At 29.6% G+C, this 21,639-nt stretch overlaps 1 protein-coding gene across 4 annotated transcripts in view; it reads right to left on the reverse strand.

Moving 5' to 3' along the window:
* Mp (collagen XV/XVIII-type protein multiplexin) overlaps positions 1 to 21,639 on the reverse strand; it is a 544,075-nt gene that overhangs the window by 433,626 nt on the left and 88,810 nt on the right. The window lies entirely within an intron of this gene.

Consider the following 21,639-nt stretch of genomic DNA (forward strand, 5'->3'; position numbering starts at 1 on the left):
ATAATTGGTAAAAGAAGCAAAGGAAAACCAAAAAATACTTGGAATGATCAAGTATTTCAAATGCTCGTAAGTGGTCCCATTAAGCTTATATATTTTTTAAAAATTATTTAAAATACAAAGCTTTAACAAAAAAACACATAGCATTGAGTATGTGTCTTTTGTTACATTTGTAAGATATTTTGATGTTACTAATAGGCGCGTTAAGTAATTTAAGACCCTTATATTATATCGGGAATGTCAAATACAAATTACGACTAAAAGTTTTATTTTACTACTTGATACCTTTTGAAATTCATAAACAAATGTTAATCTAACAGGCACTCGTCAAAATCGTGTAATTTCACCTAAATTATCTAAAGTCTCCATTCCATTAAATCCCATGTTACATTATACGTAGACGGGTAATGTACGTCGGAAATTTAATGTACGCATATAATTGCTTACGTAAATATATATCTCATTTTAACCTACCTCCCACCAGATTAACCTATTACCTTTACTATCTCTTAAAACGCAACGCTATTATGTATATCTTATATACACCATAATGAAATTTATGCACGTTCGGGTTAATTATTAGTTAACTAATTTTTCGACTTCACTTCACGTTTTCCAATTAAAGCCGGATTTATGTGAACAGTTAAGACTAGGTCTATAAATTCGTGTCAATTGTATTCTTAAGTACCCTGTTCGGGACATTCAGGTGTATGAAATGTTAATTAATTTTATATGCTTCTAAATGCTTAAGGCGGTGCAGTACGTATTTTTTTAGAAGTACGCAGTGGCGACCGTTTATTATGGGTAGGTTACTACGCCCCTGTTTAAAAGCATGTCCCAATTAGTGATTTCGTCTTGGTTATAAGAAACATACATATTTGTACCTTTTTCAAAGCAAAACAATAATAAGAATCATCACTCTCAAAATAAATCTACTTTATTAATTGAAATCAAGTTTTATATTTAGTTTAAGAAATAAAAAAAACTTGTCATTTTAATAGTTTATTTACAAAAATTACGTAAAAAAAACTTGTTAAAGTTGTATCATATTTAAAATGTCGGAGTATCTTTAATATTATTTTTAACAATAAATTTAATAAATTCGTAAATACTCAGATTTATATATTCTTCTTCATTTATGCTGAGATATCAATGAAAATAACTCTCAAGTGGACAAACTTAGAGATATGAACATAGATTTGGACACACTTAAAGTATTGTATAAAAATAACTGGTCAAAATAAAAGTCAGATAAAAATTCAAAATCATGTTTTCAAGCGTCTTCTTGTATATAAATAATTCGGGAAGAATCTTGTACATTCTTTATAAAGATCTCTCCTTTATAAAATTTAAAAAAAAAACTTACTCAACTAACAATAGATGGTGTCTTAAACTATAAGATGAAAGTAAGTGTCAATCGAAGGATATGTAACTCTGAAATTTGAGTATTGTGCTTGTTAATCATGAGTAGAATGGTGATTGTTGCACGTGTATAGAGTGTTCACTTAAACCAGCCTATGGGACATGTTCAGACTTCCATAAACTTTTTCATGTATGTTAAGATATCAATATAACAAATACCGCTTTCCATTAAAACACTTTTATCAGTGGTGGATTGCATTCGTAATTTTTTTTCGTGTCAATTCTAAAATATTCACGATTTCAAATATAAGTACCCATGACCGATTGAATTCATCTGTAGTGTAAGCATGTTCGGGCACTGTGCTGGAGATTTTTGGATCGAGTATCAGGGGTTCATAATAAATATTTGATATTTTTCACCCGACTACATATTTAATATCACCCGGACTGTTATATGCTGCGCAGGACTTATCATCACTTTGCTCCGTATAAATAACGATCAGTATGATACAGTACCGATATGACATAGTAGTCTTTTTATCATTGGATGCCGATAAGGGTTAAAAGGAGGAATAACGATCGAAATATTTTAAAACAAAAGTGCTTTAATTAATTCAAATGTGCAATCAAAAATGTTCTGCCTAAAAAAATAAAATGTGCCCAAAGTATATAAAAAAAATCATAAACATTAATTAAATTATATTTTATCAATTTCAATAATCAACCTTTGTCCACCTCCATAGTGTAGTGTTAAGGGCACTAGGCTATATGCTGGAAATCCGGGTTCAATTCCCAAGAGGGTCAAAATAAATATTAATGATTTTTCAGTCTAATATTTATTTAATATCACCCTGGACTGGTACCTAAAACGCAAGGCTGATAACCTCTCTTTTATAACACTGCTTCTATACAATGCAGTGCCCTTTGTATTATTTGGTGCGAATAAGCGTTAGAAGAAGAAGAATAGTTACCTACATCAAATACAAGCATTAAATTGTATGTTTATTTATATTTGGTAATGAAATGTAGTAAATTAAGCAAACGTCTTACACGTTTAAATAAAACTCATTTATTAACTAATTATTGTATTATCCAATGAACGTTTAACGGTTCTAAATTCTAAGAATATATTTCAATGCAATGTTTTGGCATAATGTGCGATTTGCACAATTTGTAATCAAATCGCTTTATAGCTCCTTTCAAAATCGGTCAACTTTAATAATTAATAGCTACTATTGCTTTGGTTGAAATTTTAATTAACTTTGCATTGAAACTGATCAATTAATACATAATTAACATTAACAAACGGTATTTCGTATACTAATACCCTAATTATTATGAATAATTATTTTCAATTAACCTTAGAAAGATTTCAAAATACATTATTTCATCGCTATTAAAATATTTTACTGTCAGTTTATTTTTATAACGTAATTGATTCGTTTAATATTTATAAATTACAAAAAATACCTCCAGTGCTAATTTTCATCCAAAAATATCCTCTGCAATTGAAAGCTGTTTTTTACTTGTAATAATGTTTATTTGTTAAATAAAACCATATTTGCACTACCGAAATGATTCTTAGTTTTTATTTAACCGGTTCGGTGCCACAAGCGCGTTAACGCGCTCTCCAATTCCGTGCTCGCCAGGTCAGCCATACAAAATGAGCGCGTAAACGCGCTCTCGTTTGAGCTTGTCGCAAGCTAACATCAAATCCAATTGCAATATTTTTTAATTCGAATGTATTGAGAAATCTATTTAAAAAATCAGGAAATACTAAAAGATTACAATTTACAGGTATTATCAAAGTTACAATCATCTTGCCAAAAGCTTTCACATTTTTGTTGAAAAAATCACGGCCTGTTAGGCACGGCCGTTTTATATCTTCCGACATCATTATTATTAAAAAAATTTGTATGAATTAAACTTTCATCTTTTTTGCATAGAATTTACCGTTGAAAAAAATAAGTTGTAATATCTACGTTCACTAAAGTCTATTTTAATAAATCTGATTTTTCGTCAAATAAATAATAGCTACATTTTTGCGACTTTACATTATAAAAACGTAATTTAAAAAGATAATATTAAGGAAAGAAGATAATTCGAAGAAGATTTCAGTAATGCAAAGTTCGGTTAGTCTGGTGATATTTTATTTTGCCGACAAAGAAACGTTTCTCTTTCTCTGTATTTTAAATTGAAACATTTTTAGAAAGAAACTAAAGAAAGCAGATGTTGAGATTTAGAAAGAAGATTTGACTTTAAGCAAAAACAATATTTTACATAAATAAATCTTCAATCTTTTTACATAATTTAAATATGATAAATACTTTTTTTTCAGAAACAGTATTTTTTATCAATGTCACTCATATCTCAAATTCTTAACCTCAACAAACCAAATCTTTTTTTTACCAAGACAAATATTTAAGCATTCATTTCAATTTTAATGAATTGATCTTACAAAAATGTAGGAAATAATTTTTCGTTGAAAAAATTTAAGAATGAGAATCCCATAGAGTTTCAGCCGTTGTTTTAAGTTTCTACCAAAAGATCATTAAAAAATTATTATTAATTAATGAAAAAGAAGAAAAAAAAATCATCAGTAAACAAAAAAAATCATTAAAATAAAATAACAACTTAAGACTGGTCTGATAATGTCGGTAACGATGAAACCCGGTCACTGGTTAAATAAGGAAAAAACTATTAAGATTTTTTTTATTGTATAATTTTACGAAGAAATGTCAGTACAAAACATTAATATAATGAAAACGTAAAAGTAAACTTTCTTTCGCAAATGATATTGTAAAAAAAAGTAATTTTAAAATGAATAATGGGTAGCTTCAAAATAAAAATAGAAGATTGCATATAAAAAGATCTGCTTTTATGGCGCACAAAATTTTCACTCTTTTTACATAATTTGTAGGAATATTTGTTGAGTTAAATAACGATGATGAAAGCGTAGTTTAAGATTATTATGCCACATGCTAATTATATATGTATTTTGATAAAGTTTCGGTTACTGTTTTTTGCATCACAATTTCTGTATGAAATCGTCTTAAGGATGGCTCCTATTAATGGTCACTGAAATATCTGCGTAGGTAACATACATAATTACTCTTAGACGCAAATCTGATTATAATTTCAATAATAAATTAATATATTCATTGAAGCTTTACTTGCTTTCCTGCCTTTAAACCACCATAAGGGGGTTTGTTATTAATCCAGTAATTACTTAAAACAAAATAAACATAGCATATTAATTTCAGTGCTTAATTATACAATATATGTTTATGTTTCCTTTTGTAAAAAATATGAATTTTCCATAAATTAGAGAATTCAAGGATAAAGATACTTCAAGAATGAGAATCTCACGTTACATAATGTGAACAAAAATGTTATTGAAAATTACGATGTAAGTAGAATTCTCTAAAAAGAGACGCCCTCAATACTCGTAGCTATAAAGAAATAATTTCGTACAGAAATTAATTTTAGGTGTCTTTATTAATATCAATCAAATTTATTTAACATTTGTTTTTCGTTTGAGACATTTACCGAAAGATGGTTGGTTTTCAATCAATAAATTATTTTCTTTAAATATTAAAACAAATGTTTTAAGGTCGAAAGAACATTAAATATTTGAGTGGATGGATATAACATAAATATGAGAAAACTTAGGGAGGCTGGATTCAATATCGTTTATAATATAAAACCAATATTTTCTTAGGCGATCGAGAGAAACGATATTACTGAAATATTTTCATCGTAAAACTTTCATATTGTTCCAAAATACTTTGTGATTTGGCAAAAGGAATCCATATTTTGGTTTCATCGCCCATTTGTTCATGAATCTAAGGAGTCCTATAAAGCTTCGATATTTCAATTCATTCGCAGTGGGATAGGGTATTTTTTTCTTTATTCATACGCTTCTACGTCAACGTTATATAAAAATATTAAAATCACAAAAATCAGAAAAGAATGACAAATTTGACAAAATATCGGATAGCAACAGTTTTCTTCTTCTGTTCCGTATCAGCACTTAAGTGGTGCATAGGGTATGATATTAGGACGATATGGTGTAAATCGATCGTGGATTAGTTATGCACTTCCTGTTTTTCGATACAGGAGTAAAATACAAAGTGAAAGAGCTCAGGATAATGGACATTATTGCCATAAAGTAAGTGGGATAATTGCAGGTGGATGTTGAATAAGGGTACCATTGGCTAGGGAACTCGGGGTTTTGCATCCGAACTCATATAAATTTGAGAAAGCTGCCACGAAGGTGTACGACTCCCTACAGATAAAAAGTAGTGTATTAAAATTATCAATGACACATTTTTTGAAATACGAAAAAAAAATAGTTTGATTAAAAAAAAACATGTATATTTCTATCAACCACTTTTTTTAAAGAAAAGATAAATACTTGTGTTTTTTATTATCCACAAAAATACTTCAATTTTATACTTTTTCTGTTAGCCTGAGCGGCTCATTGTTAGAAATAGGTATCAAATTGTGGTATTAAGAAACTAACTCAAGAGTCCGCGACACTCACCACGAGACCACAACCCGACACTTAAATTTGTTACATAAAAATTATCCAATCATTTTCATACCTCTTAAGGATTTTTCAAGTGTTTCAAAAGAATTCAGATAACTTAAGATGCTGTATTCACAAGATTGCTTGCTGTATTCAGATATTGTACATACAACACTGTTCAAATCTTAATCTAAGTAAAAGAAATGATTTTAATTATCTATATAGTTTTTTTGAATAAATGATATACGAGAACATATTCATTGAACCTCCCCTTTTTGAATAAAGGTCCTTGCAGGATCAGAGTGCGATCAAAGTTTCCACCACTTCACATATTCACACTTCCCGCCACCTCTCGTTTGTCCTCGTACGCTCCTTAGCACGCGTTGAATTTGTCATGAATGTGTGGCGCGCGATGTCAAATAGTACCTATTCCCACCCTCCAAAATAAACGAATGGGACTGTCTTTTTTTACAACCACGAATTTATTTTACCCTGCGTGACAAAATGGGCACAATTTGAATGAAAAAAATGGTACCCAATAATTCAAACTAAAACAATTTAACTTTAGTGAACTACCGACATATGGTCATAAACGTATATGTGTGTCTATATATATATATATATATAAATATATATATATATATATATATATATATATATATATATATATATATATATATATATATATATTTATATATATATATATATATATATATATATATATATATATATATATATATATATATATATATATATATATATATATATATATATATATATATATATATATATATATATATATATATATATATATTTATATATATATATGTATATAAATATATATATAAATATATTATATATATATATATATATATATATATATTTATATATATTATATATATATATATATATATATATATATATATATATATATATATATATATATATTTATATATATATATATATATACATATATATATATATATATATATATATATATATATATATATATATATATATATATATATATATATATATATATATATATATATATATATATATATATATATATATATATATATATATATATATATATATATATATATATATATATATATATATATATATATATATATATATATATATATATATATATATATATATATATATATATATATATATATATATATATATATATATATATATATATATATATATATATATATATTATATTTCTTTGTCTGCCTCCATTGTGTAATGGTAAACGCATTTAGCTACCATGATGGAGGCTCTGGGCTCGATTCCCAGGGGGAAGGGGGTGAAAATAAAAATTAGTGATTCAAAATTATACTATTTATCAAATATTACCTTGCCTTCACGTATGTAACGATCAAGAAAACACTGTTTTTATATGATGCAGTACCTTATTCACCATTGGGTGAGGATAAGGGTTTGAAGAAGAAAAAAAAAGATATGCTGATGTTCACCGTTGGGAAAATCACTATATTCATGACATATAAAGTTAAATTTAAATATAAATTTTCAGCGAACAACGTCTCAGATAATGTTCATATTCTTGAGATGTTAGCCTCCATACCTCCATATTTCACTTTGTTAAGTCTACAAATTTCATTTTAACAGTCTTGTTTATTGGTCAAAGCAAATATATACGTACATGCACATAAACATATCACTTTGTTATAAAGAGAAATAAAAAGTTTTATTAAAATTTGTATATTGCGAAAATTTTAGCAAGTCAATTTTAAGTAATCAATTTATTTTTCACCGGACTAGATTTTAGTCTGATGATGACGGTAACGACGAAATACAATCATTGGTAGGATGAAATAAAAGTGGGAAAAAGGTATATAGTTGTAGTATCATTACAGAAAATCCAGTTCCACAAAACTTTAATCTAACAAAATTATTATCAATTCGATTTCAAAGTCACCTTGTGGTTAATTAATGTTTTACTTGGTAAATATCACTATTGAACTTGACTTAAAAAATAATTATTATTACTAACAAACAGTGTTTAGATGGAATTATATTTAAATGCAACCCTGTCGAAGTGCAATGTGTACTTATCAAGGAAAGATGTCGTCTCAGTGTAGAGACTTGAGTGCAGTCCATAAAACATTGAATAAATAAGTACATTTTATGGGAGACGCTTAATGCAAATGCACATAATTATTTTGTATGTGTATTTCCATATTTGAACTTTGAATAAAACGGAATACGTGCAGACGTGCAGTCCTAAAAAGGCGTGCAAATAATTTTATGATATGATTTGACGTGTGTGGCACTTGATATTTTCTACCTGTACACATAGAATTAGTGAGTAAGGCTTGCTATTTTATTTAGGTAACAAGTCCTTGTAATTATTTGGTATATAAAAAAAATCATTATTTATGATATTGATAGATTCTTAAGTGACTCACGACTTGTACCTTCTAAATAAAATATGCCATTAAATTACAAATATGCATGTGAATATCAACTTACAATATTTTTTTGTTGTCTGGGACTGAATGTTCAAGAAAAAAGTAAAAAGTTTTTTCATAATGGTTTTCTCTTTGATCTGTTAAATATATCTTTTTTCTGGATAACGTATGTTTCAGTTAAAGTATGTAATATTTAAAATTTTAGTTTACTTGGTAAAAACTTATTTTTATTTACATCTATTATAACACGTGTATCAATGCATTCCGCATACAGTGTTTTTGAAAATGAATGCATTGAAATACGTGATCACAAAAGATTTTTGAAAATAGTAGTATTTACTAATTAAAACATCAATCAAAAATGGATTGATATAACCACAAAGCAAATTTTGAATCGATTTATGAATGCGTAATATTTTACGTGATACCAAAATTTAGGATTCTTTTATGACCTTCTTCAGGACGCCATGGTATCCAAATTGTAAAGCATAAAAAAGCGACGTTAAATTAACGTTGTGAGTTCTTTTGCAAATAGCGACTAACAAAAAAATTCATATTCATATTTAATTCAGCGCTCCCATATCATGACCATACTTTTAACATATTTCTTAAAAATAAACACGTGGTCAAGCATGATCAAGTATTTCAAATTCTTGAAAGTATTCAGGTCAGGAGTCGAAATAATCCGCAGGTATTATGAAGAGATACATGAATATGGAATAGACGAAGATTGGCGTGGTGTTCTTTTCTCTCTACCTACCCCTCCGGGAAACGGCGTAGTGGTAAGTTAGTTAAATTAAACTTTTTTCCATCAATATAAAAAGCGTTTTTTTGGCATTAATTGTTTTTAAATGTGATAAAATGTGAATTTAAACAGTATAAAACACATGTTTACATTTCTCAGTCACCCTCAGGTCAAATAAACCTTTCAACCTTCAAGTTCCTCTTCACCGGAACGTATCTTCAAAAGAAAAAAAAATGGAATTAATTAAAAACCGTGTTCAAAAGGTGTTCGTCAAGCTTTCCCGTATTCAATGCATGGGTCTTCGCGTATACTTTTTCGCACATTTCATTTCGTATGAATGTCGCTTTTCACCGGTTTATATACTGACATATGTGCGGAAGTACTTCCACATTCCATACATTTCTCGTAATTCCATAAAGGGACGCTTCCCGGGTGTAATTTGTCTCCCTTTACAGCCGGTGGTTGTGTGAAAGAAAGAAAAATACACATGCGCGAAAATTTCAGCTTCGCATATGTAATGTTTATATTCCGGGACGTCTTACCTGCGCCGAGAGACAATGTCCATTATAACGAGCTGAAAAGGCCTGGAAATAACCTCCGGTGTAGTTATGGAAATGTGTTCGGAATATATTCCTATTACCGACAAATGGCAATAGTCGTAAGAGAAACATGACGAATGTCGTCTCAATGACGTGCAATATTGCTGGAGACAGAAAAAATTCTTTCGAAAATAAAATGAATAAATAAATAAACTGAGTTACGTTTCTTAATATAAACCATCCACAAGTCATGACATATCGCTCACTCCTTTCAAGAACGTCATAAATCAAAAAACTTGATTTTTCAGGAGAACGTTTTTAAAGTTTAAAAATATAACACATTGTATTAAAAATAAATATCAAGTCACTAATTGAGCTTTTTACTGTGCAACAGATCTTTTTAGGTAAAACCTGAAGGTTTTTTCTCCATTTGAAAAATATTTAGTTTATATAAAATAATAATAAAACAATACCTATTCTTCAAAATACAAAAAAAACACTTTCTGCCCTATGGCGGGTAAATATTAAGTTAAAAATATGCCTCTTTTGCTGGGATATAGTACATTTTCTGGGCATTCCGAAAACACGCAGAACTGAAAATTGACAATTTTTGATTTATGACGTTCTTGAAAGGAGTGAGCGATATGTGGTCTCAATGACGTCTCAATGGTCATCTAAACGAGCTGAATACTTATAAGAATTTAAGTTTATTTTACACTAATTGTACCCAACCACGCATTGTTGTGGCTTAATATTATAAATGGAAAAGAAACAGAAAAGAATGGACACTTTTCTAATAAGTATAATTTTACAATGCTTCTTTAGCGATGAATATATTTTTAATATTTTAAATAACATACAATCGAAAAAATTATGCTAAATTAAGTAGTTATCAAGAAGTACATTGCGCAATGGTCAATGTTTAATATTGTATATGTTACTGTTACGTTCAATAAATGACGCCGTATTTTGATCACAAAAACTGTTGAAAAATGTTTTTAACTGTAATATAATAACAAGCGTAATTGAATGTAACGTTATCTAAAATAATAATCAAAATCTGTGAATAATTTTAGAGGATATAAATTTTTGAACAATCAAACATTTATATTTTTATTTATAAAGATAGTAATTACAGAAAAACGCTTAGTTTATTAAATTTAACTACAAAATATTTTGCATTTTGAAAATGCAAAAATGTTCTGATAGCTACACAAAAAATGGAATATGACCTTTGATGTTCTAAGTATTATAGTATTGCTGTATTGTTCATCATATTTTCTACATTTTTTCTATATATATATATATAGCACTTTCATTTTAACATCCCGATTTGTATAATCTTATGATTTATATTTGCGTTAGTAATCTGATTGACAAATGCACTTTAATTACTCAATAAAAGATTAGCGCAATCCGGTTTTTATTAATAATTGCCAACTTATTACGTTTACCATAAGGAGACACAAAACTGCAATTTAATCGATAATTATCATTACAAAATGCATTTGAACGTTAGTTGCCAATAATCGAGTTAATCGTTATTTTTTCCAATGTTTATTTATTTATATTTTTTTAAACTATAACGTTTATCTGTAAAGAGTATAGGGTCAAGGTAAATGAGAAAGGAGCGTTAAAGATTGAATGATATTATGGAAAGTAAAAGTTTTTAAGATACAAGTATAAAGTAAGGTTTAAGACTTTCTTGAAGGTTATCAGAGACAGTAGTGAAATAGGGCGTAAGTTTACAGTTTCAGTATTTCGAAAATAATTCTGAAATAAAACTCTTTGTTTGCATTTGTTTTATTCAAATTAATTAATTAAAAAAATATGTTTTTCAAAAAAAATATGGTGCGTAAATGTTTAAAAATTGTGAAATTTGAAAATATTTCGTGATTGATGTATTGACTCGATTCAGATTGGTAAATAGCTCGGGAACGTAGAATGAATGAATAATGAAAGAATAGCAAAAGAGGTTTTATACGCAGAGAAATGGCAATTAAAATTGATGACGATTAAAGAAATAGGTCCAGTATTCGAGTGGTGTATTTTTCTTTTGAAACGTTTAATATTTGTACTTTGTAATTGACAAATTCTCTCGATTTGCCAACAGTATAAATCTAACGTTTTGAGTACATGGATATCAAAACATTAACTATCAATAACGTCTAAATATTCAATAAACGTGATATCTAAGTTGACTCGGTTGAATGTCGTGATTTCAAACTCGCAGCGATATTCATAAGAGACGAGACTCTTGTATCATATTTAATAAAAGCTATCGGCAATCTGATCCCAAGTACAGGATGGACCAACAAGTACAAAGCTTTTTGAGTTGTATATTTTTGTATAATTTTACAAAAAAACTTGTTGTAATCTATAATTTTATCGGCAGTTATATTGTGGTTATATCTATCTATTAAAAAAACACATTTAGGTACTAAATTTCAACTACTAATTAATCAATAAAGTGACACAAATGTTGCTACAGTCGTTATAATTATCAAATAATTCAAATGAAACATTTGGCTCAAATTTGGGAGTTGTGACTTTAGAATATCAGAGAATGAAAAAGACATTTACCTCCGTGGTATTATGGTTAGCGTGTTTAACTACCGTGTTGAAGGACCCAAGTTCGATTCCTATGGAGGGGATGAAAATTAATAACGTGATTTTACACTCTAATATTTATTAAATATGTATGGTATTACTCTGGACTGTTTGCTGAAGTGCAGGAGTGATCACCTTGCCTTCATAAAAATAACGATTAAGGTAACACTGCGTCAATACAATAAAGTACCTTATGCGCTTTTGGGTCCGGATAAGGGTGAGAAGAAGAAGATGGCATAGGAGCTTTTTACCGTTTACTCATCCTTTAATATCTAAATGGCACAATTCTTAATTTTAGGCTCTGTTTTACATACGTTTTTTGATAATGATAATGAGGACCTCAAAAAACTTAAATTGCAATTTAAGTGATTTGGGGTTCTCATTGTCATTTCATCAATTATTCGTTTCTAAAATATATTCATTTTCCCAAGGTTTTTTGTTTATTTCATTTGATTTATACTATTGGTCTACCCTATACAAGTGTCTACCGGTAAGGAGGTTGGGTTCAGTTACATAATTTAGTAAGCTTTATGACAAGTGGTTAACGGGTAATGGGTGTATGTGTTAAGTACCCTAGAAGGCAATTTCACCAACCTTTATTTTGTTACCTGTAAAATAAATCATGGAAATACTTTTCTTATATGTCCTTAGATAGATATTTTTAGATGAATAATTAAAATGTTAATATTGTTACTTAAGTTTGAAAAAAAAAACCTTACGATTGTAATTATATTTTTTTTTATAATTACAAATATGTATATTAATATTGTCCGCCTCCGTAGTGTAATGGTCAGTACGCTCAGCTACCGTTCTGGAGGTCTCGGGTTCGATTCCCAAGGGGGGTAAAGTAAATATAAGTGATTTTTTCACTGTAATATTTATTTAATATTAACATGGACTGGTACCTGAAGCGGAGGGCTGATCACCTTTCCTTCATGTGTAAACGATCAAGATAACACTGCGTTTATATGACACAGTGCCCTATGCACCATTGGGGTGCGGATAAGGGTTTTATTATTATTATTATCATGTTTATTATAATTAATATAATTGTTACTATTTTTCCTATCCTGGTCCAATGTAGGATTGTATTTAATGTTGGTTATTTTGTTATTTAGGCCTCATTTTTTTTCTAAATCTTAGATATTCAGAAACATTTAATTTTTCCTTTAATAGATAATTTCTGTTCTTATCATTACATTATCTATCAAGTCACATATATTTGAACATCTTTAAATAGCTTCTGTATTTGTGATAAGGGTGTTTGAACATATCTTCTTTTGTAAATATTAGTAAGTCTTGTTTTTAAAGTTGTATTTGTCTATTACGGAGCTTTGTTTTCGATATTAATAAATAAATTCGTTTCAAAATATTTTGAAAATCTCTGTAGAGCCTGTAACAGTTTGTAAAATGATTTCATAATATTCCTTGTTTGCAAAATTAGTGTTGTACTACTCTTTGAAGTGTACCATTTTCGCTACGTTACGAGCTGCGGAAACCCGCCGTCGAACCTCAAAACCACATTACATAACTTGTCAGAGTTGATAGAACGTAAGATACTTAGCCCGTTAGACTACCTGCTACTAAGGAACATTGACTGTAACCTTTGGCCTCGTCAAATATGACTACCTAAAATACACGATGTATGGAAAAATACTGTTTGTACGAGTATAAATAATGACTAGTTTGTGTTTAATTTATTGTTTCGGCATTAACTTTGTGGTAAGACATGTTACAATGATTAAAGAAAACACTTCGTTTTTTACCACTTGAGTTTTATTATAGACTACATGTTTCAGAAGTTTAACTTCCATCATTCAGGTCTGTATAATAACTAAAATATAAAATATAAAATTGTTCTATAAATAAGAAGAGGGGAAAGTAAGGGGAAGGGGTTAGTCAAGGGACGGAGTTTGAAAACAAAGGAAGAATGGAAAGCAATGGTGAAGAATTGTGAAACAATATATTATTTAATAAATTATTATTAGAATTCAAGTTTTTTTGGATTTCTTACCCCTTCCCCTTACTTTCCCCTCTCCTTATTAAAAGAACAATTTTATATTTTATATTTTAGTTATTATACAGACCTGAATGATGGAAGTTTAACTTCTGAAACATGTAGTCTATAATAAAACTCAAGTGGTAAAAAACGAAGTGTTTTCTTTAATCATTGACTAGTTTGTGCATGAAAATATAAACTCACACATATCTATTATGCATAATTTCACAACGCTTGCGAAGGAATGAAAACATTAAATCTGTCAAACAACATTGCAATCGAAAACATTGAAAATACTAAACGACAGCAGTGTCAAAAAGCATGTAGTTCGCCATCAGCAATGTTTAGTATGTGTGTGTGTTAACAAATACGATCGGCAGATTGCGTTGACATTGCGATAAAAAAAACTGTAAAGCTGTAGCTGATAAAATAATGACCAGTTTGTGCAGAAAAATACATACATGATTATTAATTTAACAAGTCTTTAGGAATACCATTTGCATGTAATAAATTTTAAATAATGTTTTCAGGCGTCTCTTAGCATGTAAAATAATCGGGCTAGGATCTTAATACATCTATAAAAATAGTGTCTCATCTTATTTTTTGACATATCAACATATGTAGATGAAGAAAAATATGGAAGTCTGGGCACACTTCCATTTTCTTCTTCATCTATGTTAAGATGTCAAAAAAAACAAATGAAAAATAACTCCTATAATTGGAGATAATGCAGAATTTTGAACCAATATTTGAACACACTAAAAATATTGTAAAAAAGTGTCTCTGTTATATAAAAGCTTTTTCAAACCAATCATAGATAGCTCCAGTGAACTAACCCATAAAAAGACATAAGATTAACAATATATGTGAAAGTTACAATTTTTTTAGTACTGTGGTTGTCAATCATGTAGCATATGTATATGTTGCACGTTCTTATTTACAAAAATGTAACAGGTGACAGATATTTTTTTCTTCCGAAAAACAGCTTTTTTATCGCAATGTCAACGCAATCTGCTGATAGTATTTGTTAACACACACATACATACTGAACATTGTTGATGGCGGACTGCATGCTTCTCGACACTGCTGTCATTTAGTAATTTCAATGTTTACGATTGCACTGTTGTTTGACAGATATTCAATATTTTCATTCCTTCGCAAGCGTTGTGAAATTATGCATATTAGATATGTGTGCATTTTTATTACGAGACAAACTACAACAACGCATGCCCGCGTACAGCCGGTAAGAAATATAAATGTGTTTTCAAATAATAATAGTTTGGGATTTATAATAGAGAACACTGGGAAAAAGCGATTTTTTCGACCAGACAGTATTATTAAGCACGAATGAATTAAAGCTTTTTTTTTAAATTAAACTCTTTTGTAATGCCACTTATTGAGTTTTATTTCATTACACACAACCATTTTGAAAACTTTTAATTTAACCAACAGGCGATAGCAAAAACATAAAACCAAAAAAATATATAATAAAGATTGCTTGAAAGAAAGCGTAGTAAAATAACAATGTCATTCAATTTAATCGTTATTGATCATGTGGTAATGTGCTGTGCATTTTAAAATTCCTTCGCTTGGTACAATTTTATTGGTGTTATAAAATTAATTACTGGATTGTTAGAAATCTCACAATTAATTTATTCAAGTAACACTTTGCATAATAACATAAAAATTATGTTCGTATATGGGTGCGTTTGTTCATACTTATTTACTAATTTAAAATTCTTTCCATGTCGCTTGTTAATTTTAATTAATGCGTAAATTCCAGTTGTAAAACATCTAGTGAGGACAAAAGGTTTTTGAGCTATGAGCTTCATTAAAACTTTCTTTGTACTTGAGAATTTAATTTGAGTCGACCCTTTTTATAGAGAAAACATAATTAAAACATATTATAAAGTAAAAATTAAATATCTCATACGTGTCACATTAAACTTTGTTTTGAACGAACATCGTGTTAAAAAAAGAAAAGTTCGTAGAAAATGCTATTTCGGAAGCGCAATGTTGACACCCGCACATTGCAAGTAGGTATCCTAGATATCGAACCATACCATTTCTAAGAATACTAAGTACATAATGTGTATGAGAAGATAAATATTTATCGATTTCTACATTTACACACAAGTCATTATAAGTCATGATAAGTCCATAATCAGGTACGTCTCTTTCAAAGTTCTAGGAAATTAAATGTGTCATATAATTAATTTACTTTGGCTATTTTTATAGATTAATGCGAATATCTGTCACCTTTTTTATTCTAAATATAAACATAATATAGATTTATATTCCAAATATTCAAATTCAAACAAAACATGATATAAAATGGAAATATTACTCGGCTGTCCAAATTTAAAACACAGTAAGGGACATTTTTTGTAGTACGTTTTTTTTGCATTTTCGGACTAAGTAGAGTCTACTAAGTCCATAAATGCAAAAAAAAACGTACTACAAAAAAATGTCCCTTACTTTGTTTTAAATTTGGACAGCCGTACTATTAATGACATTTTAATGATTTCGTTTACATGTTTAAAAAGGGAAACATTTTTTTACATCTTAGTTATTATTACAAAATCTATGATTCTTTCCACTCACGCTCTTAGGTAGAATATGTACTGTTCTCATCCTGAATAAAACTCTTTCAGCGACAAACTTAGTTATCTGATCATAAACGAGGAAGATAAACCCGATATCGCAAAGTCACTCCCTGTTATCCTTAGATCGCTGCACATCTCGTGTAGGATGTGGGAAACGATAATGTAAACAGCGACTATAAGATGTAATATTTACGTGCTTTAAACCTAACATACGAGTAATGTGGGTCTTTACACTTGAACAGAGTTAATTTCTTGTGTGTGCAGTTGCAGTAGAGCTTCTAGAAGTTGCAAATTACTATTTAACTTGGTTTACATTTAATTGTTTACATAAACTTTATGTTTGTAATCTTTGAGAGCATATGCATTAACGTTCCACATACGGAATTCACTAAAGTTAATCACATTTTTTATTAATTTAGTTAATATTTAGCTTGTGGAATAACAGGATGATGATATCCTTAAATACATTGCACATTTTATAAATTTGTTTAAATCTTGACTAAAACAATGTTTGATAGATGTGAATGCAAATGCCTCCCGAGAGCCATAATCATGCTTGACTCTTTTATAAGGCGTCAGGCTCGCTTCCGCTCAGGACAACCACTGCTGACAACTCATCGGTAGCTCTCGTCTGAACTTCAAAACGCGGACCTGACTTGAGAGCTAAGCTGGCAGCCGACAGAAAAACCTGGAGACAGTTTGTGGACTCCATATACTCCACATAGGTAGCGGGTATGGTTAAATAATAATATTATAATAAACGCATACCGTACGTCATTCTGAATAAAGCAATATATAAACACATCATTACGTTATAAAAATAGTAATATTGTAGAATATACACACAAATATTATTTTCATAAAATAAAGTATTACTTTTCTATACTTCATGAGATTTTGTTATGAAATTGTTTTAAGTTTTTTTTATTAAATCATCTAGATCTTACAATTTCATCTCAAACGACTAACTCTGGTCAAAGAGCACTCAATGCCACCGAATGATAAACGTCTTCATCATTGTACAATAATAAGTATAAAAGAAAAAAAAAAATGAAGAAATAATTTTTTTTGACTTCGTAAATAAAAACCCATGAAGCACATTTCATGAATATGTTGAAACCTCAATAAAAAGCCTTATTTGCTGGCTCAACAATCAAACAAACTGAATGAAAGTCAAGGATGGGGCGTTTTTGTAATTTGAGCGCCAAAACAGCCGAATATGCTCACGCGCAAATAGGAACCCGGAGAAACTTTGTGTGCCGAGGGACCTTCTGTGTAAACCACCGACTCTTGTCTAATGGAATACAAAGTTTACATTTAAAACATGGGATACGGGATGGCGTGCAAGATAAACGTTACAATCGTGGTGCTTGAACTCAACACTGACATAGGCTGGTTGCATGCGAGTGTGCCTTAGCCAAAGGGTGGCGTGAAAATTACACTGCTTCATCTCCAAGTTCCAAGTTCTGTATTTTATCAATCGCAAATATAAACATATGATTTTGGTGCAACATTTTTTTACTTTTATTATAATTGAGTTTAAAATAGGTCCTTCAATATGCTTAAAAGCTATTTTAAAGCGATCTTGTAAATGACGATAAGCTTATTAAAAAATATATCCTAGTTTAATGCATGTAAGACTCAAGCTCTTTTATAATTATTCCACATCTGTAGTATTTGTGTATAACTTAAAAGTAAGTTTACCAAAATGTTCAGTTATTTATGTGTCTTGAATGTTTTTCGCAGATACTTTATAAAATTAAAAAAAATAATATTTAAAACTTTTTACGGAGTGTATTGAAGTTTTTGATAAGGGAATGTAATTCATTGTGAGTATTTTAATGTTTTTGAATTTAATAAACCCTGATGTTGACAAGGTTATTTTCGAAACCAGTAGGTCAAAGTGTACTTAAAATAAAAAAGTGGTGACAGCAAAATTTTTTAATTTTACAAACTTATTTATGTGTTTAAAAAAATGTACAATGTAAATTGGGGAAATCTGCAATCCAAGAATGATTTTTTTTAATGTAAATTTATTAATTTTATTTTGACATCTCATCATAGATGGAGATTTAAGTCTGGGCATTTACGGGGCTTACGACCCCAATAATAATAATATGATAAATAACTCTTATAATTAGAGACAATCCAGATTTATGAGCAAGTATTTGGTCACATTCAAAATGTTGTTAATTAATTTATTAATTAAGAATTTAAAAAAAAATCAAATAAAAATAAAATAACAATGTGATGACTTTCGAAAATAACATTTGTAATCAAACTATTATTCATAAAAAATGCTGCTACATATGTACACGAAATTCATTTTCCGATTTCATACATTTTATATACGAGCTCATATTGGGGTTTGACATAGTGCAGTATATTTTTCTCTAGCCGATGTCTCAACTCAAGAGGTTATGGAGGAATACATACTGCCGTGATAAAATGATACTGATAACATTTGTGTGACACCGCGACTATACAGATAAGTTGGTAGATGCAGAGGCGTGCGTTCCATATTGGCACATAAGCAGTGTCTACCCACCTCACACTCGAAAAATATACATGTGATTTTACAAATTAATTTAAAATTAACTAACTAACTACTTAACTAACGGTCACGCAGGTTCTCCACAGGAGTAGGCAGAGAGAATAGAACGCCACTCCAAACTATCTTTGCAAACGATCTTCGCCTCTTCCACATTCATGAATCTCCTCATATAATACATACCCGACTATTGTTTGACTCCTGATCCAACCACTTTCAATTATTTGAAGTATTTGACCATATTAATTTTTCCTCTGCTTCTATTTTCTATATTTACTACATATATTCGCCTCACAAATTTGTTTTACTGTTATTCACTCATTCGTTCCACATGCCCAAATCATCTCAGCACACCTTTCTTAATTTCATTGAAAAATGCTTACCTCAGCCTTGCATTTTTTCTTTATATCATAATTTCAATATTTATCATACTTTGTTTTATTTAACTTTTCAACAAATTCACAAAGTGTTTTAAGGATAAACCACTCCAATAATATGCACGTACTATCAATAATTACTATTAGCGCCGCCAACGGTCGCACCGCAACAAAGGGCTAAATGCATTAATTAAATCTGCCTACATCACTTCAAACGTAGCCATATTAATTTTATTCAACATGCAAAAATTAACTGTGTAAATTCGATTCAAAAGATATCACGTTTGTGTTAGTGTCAAAAGACCACTTCTTTTGTAGGCAGAAACTAGTAGGTATTAGTGCCATCTCTCGACGTACTTTTACACCTTTCCAGTGCCGGATTTATGTACAAGCTAAATTAGCGCTAGATTAGGCCGCAAAATTAGTAGCCGTAATATTTTTCACATTATTAATTTTTGTTATATTATTTACTGATTCGGCATCAACTTTGCAGAATGATATGATGATTTTAAAAATTAAACACTCGTATAAGGTGGGGACTAACCGGAGCATTCCGTCGTAACGTCGCTCGCGGCGAGCGCTCCGATTATATATGGAGCGTTCGGCTCGCTGTACTGACTATACGAATGCTCGCGTCGTAACGTGTTACGTTGCGACGACATGGCTCTGGTCAGTCCCCACCATTAGACCAATAATTGAGTTTTATTTCATTTCACACGACTAGTTTGGCAAACTACAGAAATACATCAAAATTTCAATACTGATAAGACAATTGCTTTCACTCATTCTCACTATTTCTAACTACTGGTGGAAGAGCATTCCACGCCATCGGTTCCGAAACGGCAAAGGCACGCTTTTCAAATTCACTGTTTAATACGCTATTTCTTCTGTTACCCTAATTAAAAACTTATGCCACGAGCACGCTCCTACTGGGTACATGTATGACATGTAGACGTATGTACATACATACTGTTTAAACCAGAGTGCAGACGTACACATTACATTACATGATTTAGGAATAATTATATGTATATGATCGTGATTTGCCTAGCTCGTTATTTTGGGGTGAAAAGAGGGTCGTGTTCTACAAAGTTGCAATGATATTTAATCGGAAGGGAAAATTGTATGGATAAATAATTATGTACTTCAAATATTATGTAACGCTGTTTGCAGGCACTGATTGAGAGGTTTAATGAAATTATTGATATCAGGATAAGTTTATTTATTCATCCAAATTTATGAGAGAAAGTAAGTTGATAATTGAAAAAGGAGAAGACTGAGAAAAAGTCATTATCATGTATTTAAAATTCTGGAGAGTCGTCAGGTCAGAATATCGGCATACTGAGATCCACGAATGTGGAACAAGCGAAAATTGATTAGACATACAGATTGGTATGGCGTTCTATTCTCTCTGCCTACCTCTGTTAGTTAGTAAGTTATTGACATTAGTTTGTGTAGATAAAACTTTAAATTAATGGAGAAATTATATTAGAAACATGTGAGGATATATTTTTTTAACCTCTTTTGCATAATAGATGTACTCTTATATTATTGAAAGGAACCAATGCCACTTAATACAAAAACACTTGTTTAAGACAATTTTTTTGTTTCGTTTATATTTTCACCTGTTTATAATAAAACGCTTGCATAATACCACTTTCGAGTTTCTTGATGGAAACACGACTAGTTTCGAGAACTATGGATGTTATTTTCGTATTTTCACTTGATGATGAGAACATCCGTAGTTCTTGAAACTAGCCGTGAACGATAAATAATATTTTTTAAATATACGTGTTTGAAAACAACAAAATATTATAAATTAAATAAATAACAAGTAACCCCATAATAAATTTTCCGAACAATATACAATACCTACCT

The sequence above is a fragment of the Brachycentrus maculatus genome, unplaced genomic scaffold (genome assembly GCF_059751285.1).
Source record: "Brachycentrus maculatus isolate JH-2025_06_01 unplaced genomic scaffold, ASM5975128v1 h1tg000012l, whole genome shotgun sequence".
In the NCBI taxonomy this organism is placed as follows: domain Eukaryota; kingdom Metazoa; phylum Arthropoda; class Insecta; order Trichoptera; family Brachycentridae; genus Brachycentrus; species Brachycentrus maculatus.